A 15,947-nucleotide genomic window follows, 5' to 3' on the forward strand; every position below is an offset into this window, starting at 1 on the left:
TGGTCACAATGGTGCACTGTGGGATAGCTCCCAGAGGCCAATACCGTCGAATTGCAGCCACACTAACCCTAATTCGAACCGGCAATGGTGATTTTAGCACTACTCCCCTTGTCGGGGAGGAATACAGAAATCAATGTTAAGAGCCCTTTATGTTGAAGGAAATGACTTCGTTGTGTGGACGGGTGCAGGGTTAATTCGATTTAACGCTGCTAAATTTTACCTAAACTCGTAGTGTAAACCAGGCCTTAGAAAACTCTGCTCCATGGAGGGCCCTCCCCTCGGGGCATGAGGCAACCTATGGCAAGAGGAAGCAGCTACAACCTACTAATGGGCAGAACTCATGTGATGTTAAAATGGCAGTGCTGGCTCAATCACTGGGAGCACATCAGTGCTTGGCCAGCGGTAGGGGAGCTGGGCACCAGTGAGAACGGTAGGACTTGAGCCCTGAAGAAACCATTTTCCATGGGACCTAACAGAATTAGGCACCCAAATCCCTTTGAAATGGTTGTTGGATGCTTAACTCTCTTAGATGCCTCTGAGAATCTCAGCTTCAAGAGTCACTGGGATTCTGTCATAGTAGCTTCTCTCATCAAATGTTTTTCGGCTGCTTGTGTGTGTTGTGTTGTCTCCGCGCTGCACAGTCTCAGACTCTCTCTAACACAGGTTCAATCTATACATTTCCATTGGAAGCAGACCCCACAGCAACAGCAATGCACTGGATGGATGGGAAACCCCTGCTAAACCTTTGAGAGCCACTGCTATTGTTGTATGTGCTTTTGTAACCACTAATGTTGCAATCATGCTGTTGTACAGTTTTGTTCCCAGTAGCTGTAATTTGGAACAAAGTACACCTAAGAAATGAGGAAAGATGTGATTATGCTCTCTGGGGTCACTAGAGGGGAGAGATATAGGAAAGGTGCAGCGGTGTTACCCAGTGGATAGTAGCCAAAGTGGAAGTCATGTAAGAAGTTATGTTGCCAAATGACGCAAAAAGGGAAGTGGACAGAGGTAAAGCTGTATAATACAGTCAAGAAGGCATCACTGTAAATGGTGAGGAAATAATTTTGTGGATCAATGGACCTCTATGCTATGTAATGAACTGGAAATATCTTTAGAAACTAAAGTGAGGAATGTGAGTGAGCAATGTATAAATGAAGATATTGAGGAATTCTGAAGCCGTGTTAATAAGGGAATCAGAGACAGACAGCCTAGCTAGTCCTAGGTTACCAACACTACCTAAAGATAGGAAAAGTGTACCATGGTGGAACAATGACCAATGGGGACACAAGAGCATCAAGGATGGAAAGAGGCAGCTACAGCATCCACTGTAGTTAACTCCAGAAGAGAGCAGAGGGTAAGAACAGAGCAATAGATTACTCATTTCTTTAAATCTGCTGCACCTAGGTTCAATTACACAGCATTACAACGGTCAGTCGTATTGGCCAGTATATTTCAGAACAGGATAAAGTCTTGTAATGTGAAAAAGAAAGGTCAGTGATGCTGCAAGGTGTCCACTAGAGGGCAGCACATTCAAAGCAGGAGAAATGGGCAGCTATTTTCTGAAGTGCCCAGTAGGTGGCAGCAGATATAGGCTTAATATTATTTATTATTCTATGGGCAGTAGATTTTAACAGGCCATCACCTAGAATTTCATCATTATGTGAAGTATTTTCCCCTGTGGGATTTTTTTACGCCTTTTATAAGTGTAAGCAAGGTCTGCATGAACTCTCCCCTGACCTCTAGTGATAAACTAGGGAAGAAGACTTCATGAACTGACCTTATTTGCATAGACACACCTATTCTACCTAGCATGATGGAAATGCTTTGCCCAAATAATGACTTTTGGTGGTGTTGGGTCACAAGTCACTTTGTTATTGGAGCAGGCATAATAAAGAGTTGTGTATCCCTATGTGGGGATGAAGGGTAGCAGAACTATACTTGGTATACTCTGATGGAGGGACTGACCCTCAGCTAAACTGCATTTGCTAAGCACGAGACATGGGTGCCAAAGCCCAGTGGAATTGAGAGACGGCGGGGGTAGGTAGTTTGTGGTATAGGCTTTGCTGAAGGTTACAAAACACTGCTTGACCCTTCTTTTCTCCACTGTTTAATAATAGAGTTTAGTAAGACTCACGTGAAAGTCTTTTTGCAAACCAACAAAATTGAAATCACTAATAACCAGCTTTAAGCATTACACCTGTTTTGCAGCGGTGTTTCTGATGCCAGAGAGTGTCCAATATGTACTAGTAGTGGGGTTTGCCCACGAACAGCTGAAATCACAGAGAGCTGTGTTATGTTGTGGGCCCTCAAACCCCTCCAGAGGGTACAGGAAGTGGCCGGTGGAGGGGTAGGTGTCAGGGCATGAACCTGGGCAGCGGACCGAACAATGTGCTATTTCCTCCCCATCACCCCCTGGTGGGAGGTGAACTCATGCACTTCTGAACTCTGGGTCTTTACTGATTAAGGACAATAACTGTGAGTGGGGTTTGGTGAAGGCAGGGGCACACTAAAGGAACTTTTGGTTTCTGGACTTAAGAACCTGAGGTACAGTGGCGTAGCACGGTCTAAGTGTAGGGAGAGCAAACATAAAAAAGGTGCCCCCCTTTGGCTCATCCTCTGGCCACGCCCCGCCTTGTCTCCTCCCGTTTCTCCCCCGGATTAACCCCGGGGCCCGGCTCAAGACTCCTGAGAGCTTCCCTGGGGTGCGGATACCCCATCCCCCCGCGGTCCTGGGAGAGTCTCGCCTGCCCAGCCCACTCTGCAGATGTCCCCCGCCGGGCTGCGCCGCCCGGCCCCACCTGTGGGGTCCCATCCCACCTGCTCCAGGCTCCTGCGCCAGGGCCCCCCATCCAGACAGCGCGCCCTGCACCCCTGCCCTGCGGGCCTGGCCTAGGGGAGCCCCTCGCCCGGAGGGGACCCCCCAGTGCAAGGCACCGGACCCTCGCTGCTCACCTTCTGTCCTGCACTGCCGCCTGTCCCCGGCTGATCCCGGCCCCGCGCTGCGGGCGGATTCCAGCTCCAGTCCCAGCTCCGGTTCGGGGCGGGGAGCGCTTGACCGCTGAGCCCTGAGCTTCCTGCGATGTTGGGGCTGCGTGGGGCGCGATGGCGGCCCCCTTGCTTCTCCGGCTGCACGTGCCAACCTCCACCCCCGGCTCCTCCAGCCATGCTGCCCGCAGCGTCGGCCCAGCCGCCCTGCCCAACATATTCTGGGGTGTGTGTTTTGCTCATGGTTTTATGTTATGAATCCTGCTTGCAGCATTTTCCCAAGTTATTTTCCGCCTTTTTATTAAAACTTTCTTTTCTGCACTCAGACTCTGGTCTTGTGAGAGGGGAACTGTTGCCTCTAGAGGTGCCCAAGGGGTAGTGTGTAATTGTCTTAGGTTACTGGTTTGGGGTTTTGTGTTGAATTGTTGGAAAGGAACCCTTAGATATTGAACCCGGCCCCTGTTGCTGCCGACTCCAACTGGCAGAAGGGTTACATAAGGAATCAATGTTACATTGGGCAGTGTTCGCAACAAAGATTTGGAGACACAAAATTAGTCAGCTGAAAGATAGGTTGAAGTGGGACCATTATTAAAAAGTTCAAACACCATCACCATAACAACAAACCAACCACACAAAAAAGGGGTTGGGAATAATGTTTTCCCAATCTATTTTGCAACCAAACTAATAATAAATGTGCATTACTTTACATTCATCCACATTGAATGTCATTTGCCATTTTGTTGCTCAGTCATTTAGTTTTGTGAGATCTTTAAGTTCTTCACAGTCTGCTTTGGTCTTAACTATCTTGAGCAGTTTTGTATCATCTGCAAACTTTGCCACCTCACTTTTTACCCCTTTCTGCAGATCATTTATAAATAAGTTGAATAGAATTGGTCCTAAGACTGACCCTTGGGGAACACCACTAGTTACCCCTCTCCATTCTGAGAATTTACCGTTTATTCCTACCCTTTGTTCCCTGTCTTTTAATCAGTTCTCTTTCCATTAAAGGACCTTCCCTCTTATCCCTTGACAACGTAATTTACGTAAGAACCTTTGGGGAGGGACCTTGTCAAAGGCTTTCTGGTAATCTAAGTACACTATATCCCCTGGATCCCCCTTGTCCACATGTTTGTTGACCCCTTTAAAGAACTCTGATAGATTAGTAAGACATGATTTCCCTTTACAGAAACCATGTTGACTTTTCCCAAACAAGTGATGTTCTTCTATGTGTCTGACAATTTTATTCTTTACTATTGTGTCAACTAATTTGCCCGGTACTGATATTAGACTTACCGGTCTGTAATCGCCAGGATCACCTTTAGAGCCCTTTTTAAACATTGGCGTTACATTAGCTATCTTCCAGTCATTGGGTACAGAAGCCGATTTAAAGGACAGGTTACAAACCATAGCTAATAGTTCTTCAACTTCTCATTTGAGTTCTTTCAGAACTCTTGGGTGAATGCCACCTGGTCCCGGTGTCTTGTTACTGTTAAATTTATCAATTAATTCCAAAACTCCTCTAGTGACACCTCAATCTGTGACAATTCTTCAGATTTGTCATCTACAAAAGCCGGCTCAGGTTTGGGAATCTCCCTAACATCCTCAGCCGTGAAGACTGAAGCAAAGAATTCATTTAGTTTCTCTGTGATGACTTTATAGTCTTTAAGTGCTCCTTTTGTATCTCGATCGTCCGGGTGCCCCAATGGTTGTTTAGCAGGCTTCCTGCTTCTGATGTACTTAAAGACATTTTATTATTAACTTTTAAGATTTTGGCTGAAACGGTGATGCTTTTCAGTTTACCAATAACCATGACATGCCCACAGGTTAATTACCTTAGAACAACCCCTGTGAATTGACTCGGTACTTAGTGCTGCTTTTCACCACCTAAGATATTTCAATTAGGAGGCGAGTTGAAATACATTGTTTCTCTCCATATCTATTGAGTCAGTAAGACCAGGGATAGGGGAGACTAGTTAGGCAGCCTCCAAATGTCCAGGTTCCATTCTGAAACCAGGCAGGGGCTGAAAATGAACTGAATATAAAAAGGACACATTTATGGAAAACCCTTTCCAAACTGTCATCTCTACAATCTCAGGCACTTTTGCAGGTACAGTTTTGAGAACTCCTCAGTGCCGCTTAGGATGAACATTAGCCAAATTAAAGAGATCAGAAAACCTAAGAAGTTTACTTTAAAAGAGGGTTTCCCCAAAAAGTGCGCACCGTTCATCACCCCAGTAGCCTCAGGACAGATAAGGCTGGACATTTCCTTTCCAATTGCAAACTATTTTTTTCTGTTCCTTTCGGAGAGGCAGGAACCTCTCAGAAATGAGAACCCAACACACAGAATGCTCAGGCAACCCATAGGGCACATATTAGGAATGACAATGGATCTATAGGGAAGTTATTGCAATAGTTATTAGGATACAGACCAGAGGGCTGTTGCATTGAAAATATGTAAACACATGATGCAATAGCATTAGAAAGAAGCACAGTGACACTCGTCAGAGAGGCCATGCAGAAAAGTACCCTGCCTTGCCCAGCTCCCACTCACTGGTAATGACCCAGCTTTCACCATTAGTGTCCTAGGCTGAAAATATTGTGTGGGGAAAAGGTCCTTTCACACTAGTCCTGCTCCTTGCATACGCCTGATATCCCTAAAAGAGGGGAGAACCCTTCATGTTGTCTGTGGCCACCTCTGTTCCAGGATTGGTGTAGATAGTGTAAACATACAAGTTACGCTAAGAGGCCACACCACTGGATTCTCCTTCAATGGGAAACTGTGATGGTCTGGGTGGTTTCCAAGAGTACAACCTGGAACTGTGAGACCTGCTCTGCCCTCTGAACACACTAGCCTGGGGTGTCTGTCATAATGCTCTGCTAGTGACAAGAAGCAAACCCCTCCAGGTGCTGTTATCAGTCCGTCCAGCAGCATGGGGAGCCCCACACCCAGCTATTTTGCATGAATACTCCCACAGCCACTCATAAATCTCACAGAAAAGGATACCAACTGGATCCCACCAGATCCTAGCCTTCTAATTCAGAGATATACCATCTTGGACAGAAAAATACTGATTTATTAATTGATTCACCACTTACTTCAAGGGAAAGTGGACATGCACAGCCTTTGCCACTCAAGGAGATTTACCAAACACTTCAGACAAACTCACTGGTGAGGATAAACATCAAAGTAAGTGTATTGGCTACAAAAGATAGATTTTAAGTGATTATAAGTGATAGGCAAAAAGTTCAGATAAGTTACCAAAAGAAATAAAAGCAAAACACATTCTAAACTAATCTTAACACTCAATAGCCTTACAACTTAGATGCTTCTGAGCAGAAGGTAACTGGTTGCCTTTCAGCCAGGCTCTCCCCTTTGATCAGTGATTCAGTCGCTTGATGGTGGTGTTTGTAGATGGAGGTGGAAGAGAGAGAACATGGCAAATGTCTTTTCCTTTTATAAGGTTCTTTCTCCCCTCGTGGATTTGCCCCTTCCCCCCCACCCCGTTCACAGTCAGGTGAGCATTACCTCATCATAGTCCCAAATTGACCAAGGGAAGGGGGATGGCTGACTCGAGAGTCAAACTAATTCTTGTTCTTGGTAGGCTGGGTTGGTGTAATCAGGCGCAGACTCACCCCATGGTGCCTTCCGCTGGTAGTCTTGGGAATTAGCTCACCAGTCGTCTGAGCACCCTCTGCAGGCCAGGGGTCCCATCTGTCATTGGCCTCCATATCCCTCCCGTGCCCCGGTGCCCTTGGCTTGGGTTCTGCCCTCCTGGCAGTACCCTACTCTCTCTAGGTCTCCCCACCCCCTATCCCCACGTCACCTCAGTCATGGCTACTGCCAGTCACAGTCTAGCCTCCACGCCCTGGGGCGGACTGCAGTCTATCAGCCAATCATCAGAGGCAACAAGTGGTTTGGACTGGCTGCCTTTACCCACCCTCGGGCTGCCCCTCTGCAAACCCAATACCTTTGTGGGCCTAGGACCAGGCCCTGCAGCCTGGGGAGTTGCTGGCCTAGGGCTTCCCAGCCACCAAGGCCTTTCCCCAGCCCTGCCTCATGCTAGGTCCCAGGGTTAGTTCACCAGCAGGCAGGCCTGTCTCTCTCCCAGTCAGAGTGAGACTCCTGAGCTTCTGGCTGCCCTGGTCTTCTTATAAGGCCTAATTGCTCAGTTTGAGGCGTGGCCCCAACTGCAGCCACTTCCACCAATCAGCCGGGGTCTCACTCCCTTCCGCAACCTCAGCCCTCTGCAGGGCTTTCCCAACCCCTTCAGCGCTGGAGCGGGTGTTCACCCTGTGACAGTTGGGTTTGTCTCATACACATCCTGATGAGGTGTGAACTGTCCCTCTGCTTCTGGAGCACTTTGTCTGGGCTTGTTTTAAGCCTTGAGGATACATTTTCAGCCTCATACCTGTATACATGAATTTACAACCGGTACATTACTACACCTCTACCTCAATATAATGCTGTCCTCGGGAACCAAAAAATCTTACTGATTTATAGGTGAAACCACGTTATATCAAACTTGCTTTGATTCGCTGGAGTGCGCAGCCCCGCCCCTCCCCTCCCCAGAGCTCTGCTTTACTGTGTTATATCCAAACCCATGTTATATTGGGGCAGAGGTGTATAACAATGATGATCAGTGCATCATGAGCCTTCCAAAGACACCCAACATGACAAACTTTGCATTGGATACTACACAATCATATTATAAGGATGAACATGAGGGTGCAGGATGTTCCCCCGATGTACAGAATGTCACCGAAACAAATTTGCAAGATGCTGAGTTCCACTATTGTTCTGAAGAAGGGGGAGAGTATTGTTAAATAAACATTTGTAATTAAGAATAACAAAAGTTCCTTGGGAGAAATATTTCTGGGGGGAGGGGGGAAGAGTCTTTCATTTCAAATTATGATTAAATCTACTTTACATTCAGTTTCCTGTGTGTTTGTTAAACTGTGAGGCTTCAGCACCAGTCTGGCAGGCCTAACCTTCTTAGCTATTGTTACTCACGTAGTTGCCTTCAATGGAACAACTGACATGAGTAAAGATGACTGAGTAGAGTCAGTCTCTGCACAGTCATGCACTCCATGGGTGTTGCATTAGATTTCAGCCATGCAGAGCTATGATCTCATACAGCAGGAAGGCGATTCCTCTGGGTGGGGGAGGTTGGTTGCATCAAGACAGCCGTTTGTACTGTCTGCAAACACAAAAAAGCACAAATTCCCCAGGCTCAGCCTCTTCAGAGATTGAATCAAGGGAGACGCAGATTTCAATGGAGAAGGATACAAGTATGAGGACACCTTTGCACTTTGTAAATTGTGGGGGAAGAGCGTGTTCTAAGACAGATTGCAGCAGCCGCTTGTCCATTCAAGGAGATGCAGGTCTCTCTATTGAGAAAATCCAGCTTCTGCAGAAAGAGGAGAGAGAAGAACCTCAGCTGAGGATCCTGAGTCCTGGCAGCCAAACACTGAGAAATAAGAGCTCATTGTTTCAAGCTTGGGCTGTGCTGTGGTTACAGGTGAGCACCGACTTCCTGACTGTATTTCTATACCACCTTCCTCACAGGGATGTGCTTTGTGAGTATTACAGGGATAAGATGGGTGAGGTAATATCTTTTATTGGATAAACTTATGTTGGTGAACAAGAGAAGCTTTTGAGCTACACAGAGCTCTTCAGGTAAATATTTACAGTTTTAGCCTCTCCTTCCCACAGCAGTGCCAGTCAGCGTTTATAGCACCATTTAATAGAGATGGAGCTTGAGATCCATGTCTGTTGACAGGTCCTCAGTTGGGGATCTGCCCCACTGACACAAATGGAGCTACCTTGATTTACACCAGTTGAGGATCTGGCTTAGTGTGTCCCCAAATGGGGTGGTGGGTGGTGACAGAGTGTTACTAGCCCGGATCACACATGCCAGATTGTTTCTAGACTCTGAGTTCAGGGACAGCATCTTTTTTCCCCAACCGTCCAGTGCCGTTCTTGTTCTTGTATTATCATCCCACACTCATTATGGAGTGCAGAGGGTCACTCCCCAGTTTGGGTTGCACATCAGCTTGATTTGGTCCCTTACTAAGATCCACCCCCCAAAGAGCTGTATTTTATTACTGCTACATAGTGAACGTCGGGAAACAGAAAAGGCATTGCCAGTCCGTGACCACGTCACCATCACCACCACAGCAACTAAGGGAGAATTTACTCCACTTCATAATTTACAACATAAACTGATCTCTTATGAGGTGATGAAAATTGTTCCTTTTCCTATAGGGCATTGAAATGTTGAATATACCAGCATATATGTTGTGATGTTATTGACACAACCTGTGACTGTATAGACTGCAACCAATATCCTGTACAAAGAGGATTAAGTAAGGTGTCTATGAGGAAGTTATGATTTGCATGTTATGATTATGCTACCTGTTCGCATGTATCATGTTTGTATTTAAAGTTATAAGTATTGTTTCTATACTATCTGTATTTCAAACTTGTGTTATGCTTCAGGGTGATAACCCACACAATTTTAATCAGCCTGGTGTGCTAGATGACCCATTAATGACCATCAGCTGTACAACTGACCCATTGAGAGAAGGCAGATACACCTTGTAACTCAGAAAGACATACAGGAACGTGCCTATGGACAGAACTCTAAGGTTTTTCTATGCCATGTGCTGGGTAGCATGTATTTGAGACAAAGGAAGCACAAGCCACATGGCAAAAGGACTATAAAAGGCAGCTGCATCATCTCCATTTTGTCTTCAATCCTGCTTCTTACCTCTAGAGGAACTTTGCTACAAACTGAAGTTCTGAACAAAGGACTGAATGACCCATCCAAGTGTGAATGTATTCCAGAGACTTGATTTGAATCTCCAGTTTATTCCATCACCTCTAAAAGGCTGAACCAAGAACTTTCGCAATTACTGTATGTAATTGATTCCATTTAACCAATTTTAGCTCTCATCTATATTTCTTTCTTTTTATGAATAAACCTTTAGATTTTAGATTCTAAAGGATTGGCAACAGTGTGATTTATGGGTAAGATCAGATGTGTATATTGACCTGGGTCTGGGGCTTGGTCTTTTGGGATCAGGAGAATCTTTCTTCTTTTATTGGGATATTAGTTTTCATAACCAGTCATCCTCATAAAGAGTGATGTTGGTGGTGATATTGGGAAATTGGAGTGCCCAATGGAATTTCTTGTGTGACTTATGGTTAGCCAGTGAGTTTAACCAAAGTCCTCTCTGTTTGGCTGGTTTGGCATCCCTTAATAGTAAAGGAACTCTAGTTTTGGGCTCACACTACTGAGAGTACCAATTCAGGACAAATTGCTTTGAGCAGGGCAGTTAAACACCAGAGGCACATCATTCCATATGGTTAGATTAATTTCTAACAATTCTAACAAGAGATCAGTGCCTAGGGATACTAGACTGCATTGGAAAATCTCAGTCCAAGATTTTAGTTGATGTACTTATTGGTTTTGACTCCTAAGACATGGCATGATTCTTGCTATTGACAGAAGTGAAATACAGAACTTAAGCATCATTGTTAAGATCTGGTATGTAACAAGATGGGATATGATGGATAGCCAAGGTCTGATATGACAGATCAGACCAATTCTCTACCAGAGATATAGACTGTTATATTAGACAATGCTCTGATATGGCAGAGGGAGGTCTATATAGGTATCAATGTTCTTTCCTCAGACTGAGACTCCTGGCACTTTGCTCTGAAACCTACATTTAGCCTTAAAATTTCAGCCTGTAACCAGTAGAGGAAGGGAATATTCTTAATATTTATGGTATTAATTTACAAGACTTGATTAACTTTTAACGCTTTGTTCTTCCAATTCAATTGCCCAGCTTGTTTTTTTTGTTCCTAGCCCCAACCCATGGCGGACATAGATTGGAGAAACCAAACGACCGTCACACAATTAATCCTCCTGGGATTCGGGGATCTCCATCACCTGCAAATTCTTCTCTTTCTACTGTTCCTAGTGATCTACATGGCAACGTTAGCGGGGAACACTCTCATCCTGGTGCTTGTTGTCACTGGTCAGCACCTTCACACCCCCATGTACTTTTTTCTGGGCAATTTTTCCTATTTGGAGATCGGCTACACCTCGACCTTCCTGCCCAGGTTACTGTCCAGTCTGCTGACTGGGGACAGAACCATCTCATTCAGTGGCTGCATCACACAACTGTATTTCTCTTGCTCTCTGGCAGCTACAGAATGCTATCTCCTAGCAGTGATGTCCTATGATCGGTATTTAGCGATATGTAAACCCCTGCACTATTCAACTCTTATGAATAACAGGTTTCGCCTCCAGCTGGCTGCTGGGTCATGGTTAAATGGCTGTTTGGCCAGTGCTGTCTTAATATTATTCATATCACAGTTAATATTCTGTGGCCCAAATAAAATTGACCATTTCTATTGTGATCCCATCCCACTGATGGAACTCTCCTGCAGTGACACTCACCTGAGCATGTTGGTGGATTTCATACTAGCCTGTGTATTCACCCTGCCTCCATTTCTACTAACCCTGATGTCCTACGTGTTTATCCTTGTCAGTATCCTGAGAATCCCTTCCACCACCGGGAGACAAAAGGCCTTTTCCACCTGCTCTTCTCACCTCACTGTGGTGACAATTTTCTATGGAACCATAATGACTGTCCACATGCTGCCAAAACGTGATGCACTCAGAGATCTGAAGAAAGATCTTTTTGCTTCACGGTCCTAACTCCCCTGGTAAACCCCCTCATCTATAGCCTGAGAAACAGAGAGGTCAAGGAAGCACTGAGCAAAGCAGTCAATAAATATAGCTTTCAGCAAAAAACCATGCAGAGACTATGAGATAATAATTTAGCCTGAGGTTTTGAAAGCTGCCTGAGTGAATGAAGCAATCAGTCTGTGATGCACTGTACCTCGAAATAGCACCCTGTAACCCTCATCTTCATCTTTTGTATTTTGGTTGTGATATTTTATAAAAAGCATTCCTTGTAAGATATCATATGAAAGGTCATGATTTGCTGAAACTCATTGCTCTGTCAAAATACGTATATCATCATTGTATATGGTGTTAAGAGATTTTGTTATATGGTTGTTATAGAAATATGTTGTAAGTCTGGGAGTCACCCACTCTTAGTTCCCCATTGACAACATAGGAGCTGACCCACACCCAGGCGAGCGTTAAACGACCATCACCAATGATTGACCAGCAGGGGAATTATAAAGAAGAGGTCTACAAATCTGTAACAGACAGTGTGCAAGCACCACACAATGGGAATTGCTGAAATCTGTGACTCATCAAGGCCCACCAGGACATGTCTTGGCCAGTATTTTTCCAGAGACATGAATTGAGAGTATAAAATAAGGGACATCGGCATCATGAGACCACCTCTCTCCTCCCACACCTATTCCGGAGGCAACAAAGAATTCTGGGAAGACAAAGGCTTTGCACGGGGGAGGTTGGTCCCAGGCTGAGAAGGGAATTCAGCTGTGTATTAAGAATTGTAACCTGGCTGCAACATGCAGTAGGGTATGAAAAGCTTTTTGATTCAAATCTTACTGAGTCTGATAAAAAGTAAACACACATTCTAAATCCTAAACTTTATTTCTTAGTCATAAAGTTCAGAGATAGATTTTAAGTGATCATAAGTGTTAGGTAACTACCTTTCTGGAGTTAATAAACTTATTTTAATGTTTAATCTTAACCAGCTAGTTTGTCTAAAATGCTTGGGGAATCTGCTCAGATTCAATGGGCTGGTGTATGTCCACTATCCTTTCATGAACAGCCAGACCCCAGCAATGACCTCTGGACACTTCACCGAGAATAGCTTTATACCTCCTATCTGAACTAAACCTGGCTGTGACCAGCTACAGCAAAGCAACATTACCAGGCTCACAGGGCCCTTGGAGGCAGGGTGGTTGGGCAAACAAAGAGCTAGACTCACAAGCCAAGGATATTGGGACTGTTCAGACCCAAATGGGAGTTTTCCAGGGCACCCGTAGAACTGAGGCAATTTCTGGGGTCAGGTCTGTCAAACGCTCACTGACAAGGGACTCTACATGAGGCCCTGCAGAGCACCAGCTGCTCTTTTGCCACAAACTGCACAGAGCAGTTCAAAGGGAGGGGACCTGTTACCATGAGTGTCTCCAAAAATCACTGCAACAAGTGTACATCCTGAGAGGGTTCGTTCTTGGACAGCTCTGCTGCATGCAGGAGCTCTCTTCAGGGCATGACGTAACCTATGGTGAGAGGAAGTGCCTATCGCCTAGCAATGAGGAGAACTCCTGTGGTGCCAAACATGGCAGTGCTGGCTCAGCCTCTGTGAGCATGTCAGGATTTAGCCAGAGGCAGGGGAGCTGGGCACCAGTGAGAACTGTAGGATTTCAGCACCGCAAAAAGGATTTTCCAAGTGACCTATGAGACTTAAGCGTCCATCTCCCATTTCAAAAGGCTTTGGGTGCCTAACTCCCTTAAACACTGCCTAGAATCTCAGCCTGGAAAGCCACTCAGTTGCTGTCACTGTGGCTTCAATCTATGTATTTCCATTGGAAACAGACTCCGCAGCAACAGAAATGCACTGATTAATGGTAAACCGCTGCTAAACCTTTGAGACTTGCTAATGTTGTACGTGTAGTTGTAGCCACTAATGTTGCAATCATGCTGTTGTGTGATTTGGTTCCCAGTCTAAATTCAAACTCCGCAAACCTAGCAATAGGTAAGAAATGAGGAAAGATGCAGTTATTCTGTGTATGGCCAATAGAGGGCAGAGGAATGGGAAAGGTGCAGCCCAATGGAGAGCAGCCAAAGTGGAAGGGCAAGAAAGCAGAAATTATGTTCCCAAATGACCAACAGTGGGAAGTGTATAGGGAGGTGAAACTGTATAACGGTGTATAAGTGGTGAGGAGTGAGCATTGAATAGAAAAGGAGCTTTATGCTATGAAATGAACTGTGGATACTAGCAGATATTATGGAGAGAGTTATGGGTTGTTATACTAAATAATATCCACCAGGTGACATGAGTCAAAAATGGGAAAGAGGCGGCTATAGCAAGAAGAATCCACTAGAGCATTGGTCTGCAAACTTTTTTGATTGTGCACCCCTATCAGTAAAAACTTTTTGAGCACGCACCCCCAATATATGTATATTTATTTATGTATAAATTATATACATGTGCTACTGTACTAATATATTTTGTACATTATAAATCATACAGAAAAATATAAATTAAAAAAGGATGAGATAAAAATGATATCAACAATATTTCTTAAATATTTTTTTATTTATTAACTGTACAAAAAACCATTTTGCTCTCACAAAATATTATTAATAATAATAATTTTAGTGAGAGCAATGTGATTGAATATGCTTCATTATGTCTGAAAATCTTGGTTTAACACTTTGTGAGGCATCTTTTTCAGCTATGACAGCCATTAAAATCAATGTGCAAAATAAATTGAACTTAGAACCAGACCTTCAAATCGCTGTATCACAAAGATATGCAGATCCAAATGGAGGAAGTGCATCGTTGGCTGCGCTTACTAAATCACGATACTCATTTTTCAATCCCATCCACCAATTATGCAAAGGTTTTTGTTGAAATTCGGCAAGTAAATTTCCATCTTCCCTGATATCAATCAGTTGTTCTTGCAAACTAAGTGTTGCATTTTTATATTTTTAACAAATGGGTTCAAAACCCACTGAAACTCTTTGTTTGGAAGATTTTTAAACAGGTTAGAAAATTCTGTTTCCAAGTTTTTAAGTGTGCAGATATGAGAGTTTTTATAGATGATACACTTACATAGTTTTCGGCAAGAAAATCACATAACGATTGAAACATTTCCAAACATCAGTTTTCAAAATGCTATGTCCATAGCATGAGTTTCTTTTGAAAAGCAATTACTTTCTCAATCATTGTTAAAACATCACCTTTACCTTGAAGGGACAGATTAAGTGTGTTTATTTTTTTGAAAATATCTGTTAGGTAGCTACTGACAGCCACGTGTCCTCACAGAAAAGGTCAGCAAATTTGGAACACTAGTCTTTTTGTAAAAGAAAAATGCATAACTCAACTTTAAGTTCGACAACTCTTTTAAGCACTTTGCCATGAGATAACCAGCAAACCTCTGTTTGGTACAAAAGCTTTTCATGGTCACTACCCATCTCATTACGAAGTATTGCAAAGATTCTACTATTTAAAGGTCTTGTTTTTTTATAAAATTAACCACATTGATGGCATCCTGTAGCACTTGGTGCACTTCTGGCTCCAACTTCTTTGCTGCAATAGCTTGCCTATGAATGATGCAGTGAATGAACATCACGTGTGGTGCTATCTCTGTAACCTTACCCCAGAATCCTTTCTTTATTCCAGTCAAAGCAGCCGCTTTGGTTACACTTACACAGTTTTTCCATAAAACATTGTTTTTATTAAAGAAATCATTTACTGTTGAGACTATATATCTTCTCCCGTACATCTTTCTTTAGTGGCTCACAAAAAAGTAGTTCTTTGTGTATTTCATTATTGAACTAGAAAAAGAAGCGGTTCAAGGACACGCTGAAGACCTCTTTGAAGTCCTTCGAGATCAACTCCGCCACATGGGAAACCGTCGCACTGAACCGTTCAGCATGGCACAGCCTCATTCACACAGGCAGTAATACCTCTGAGGCGAGGCGTATTGCTGAGGCTGAAAAAAAGTGTGAGCTGCGCAAGTCCAGAGCTGCTCATACACCATTGACAGTGCCATTATATGTCTGCCCGACGTGTGACAGGACGTTCCACGCCCGAATCGGACTGATCAGTCATCTCCAGATGCACAGAGCCCGGTCATCGAAAGAATGAGTTGTTGAGGTCTTCATCGATAACGATGGACGAACATCAATTGAACCAGAATTTAGCAAATACCATAAGCTGAGACATGTTAGAAACATCTGTACTTCCATCCAACTGTATAGCAAACCTCCCAC

General features: G+C 44.2%; 1 pseudogene; it reads left to right on the top strand.

The window, feature by feature from the left end:
• Positions 1-10,868: 10,868 nt before the first annotated feature.
• On the top strand, positions 10,869-11,830 carry LOC112060722 (olfactory receptor 6N1-like; annotated as a pseudogene).
• Positions 11,831-15,947: the final 4,117 nt, after the last annotated feature.

Source organism: Chrysemys picta, chromosome 12 (assembly GCF_011386835.1).
Source record: "Chrysemys picta bellii isolate R12L10 chromosome 12, ASM1138683v2, whole genome shotgun sequence".
NCBI lineage: Eukaryota > Metazoa > Chordata > Testudines > Emydidae > Chrysemys > Chrysemys picta.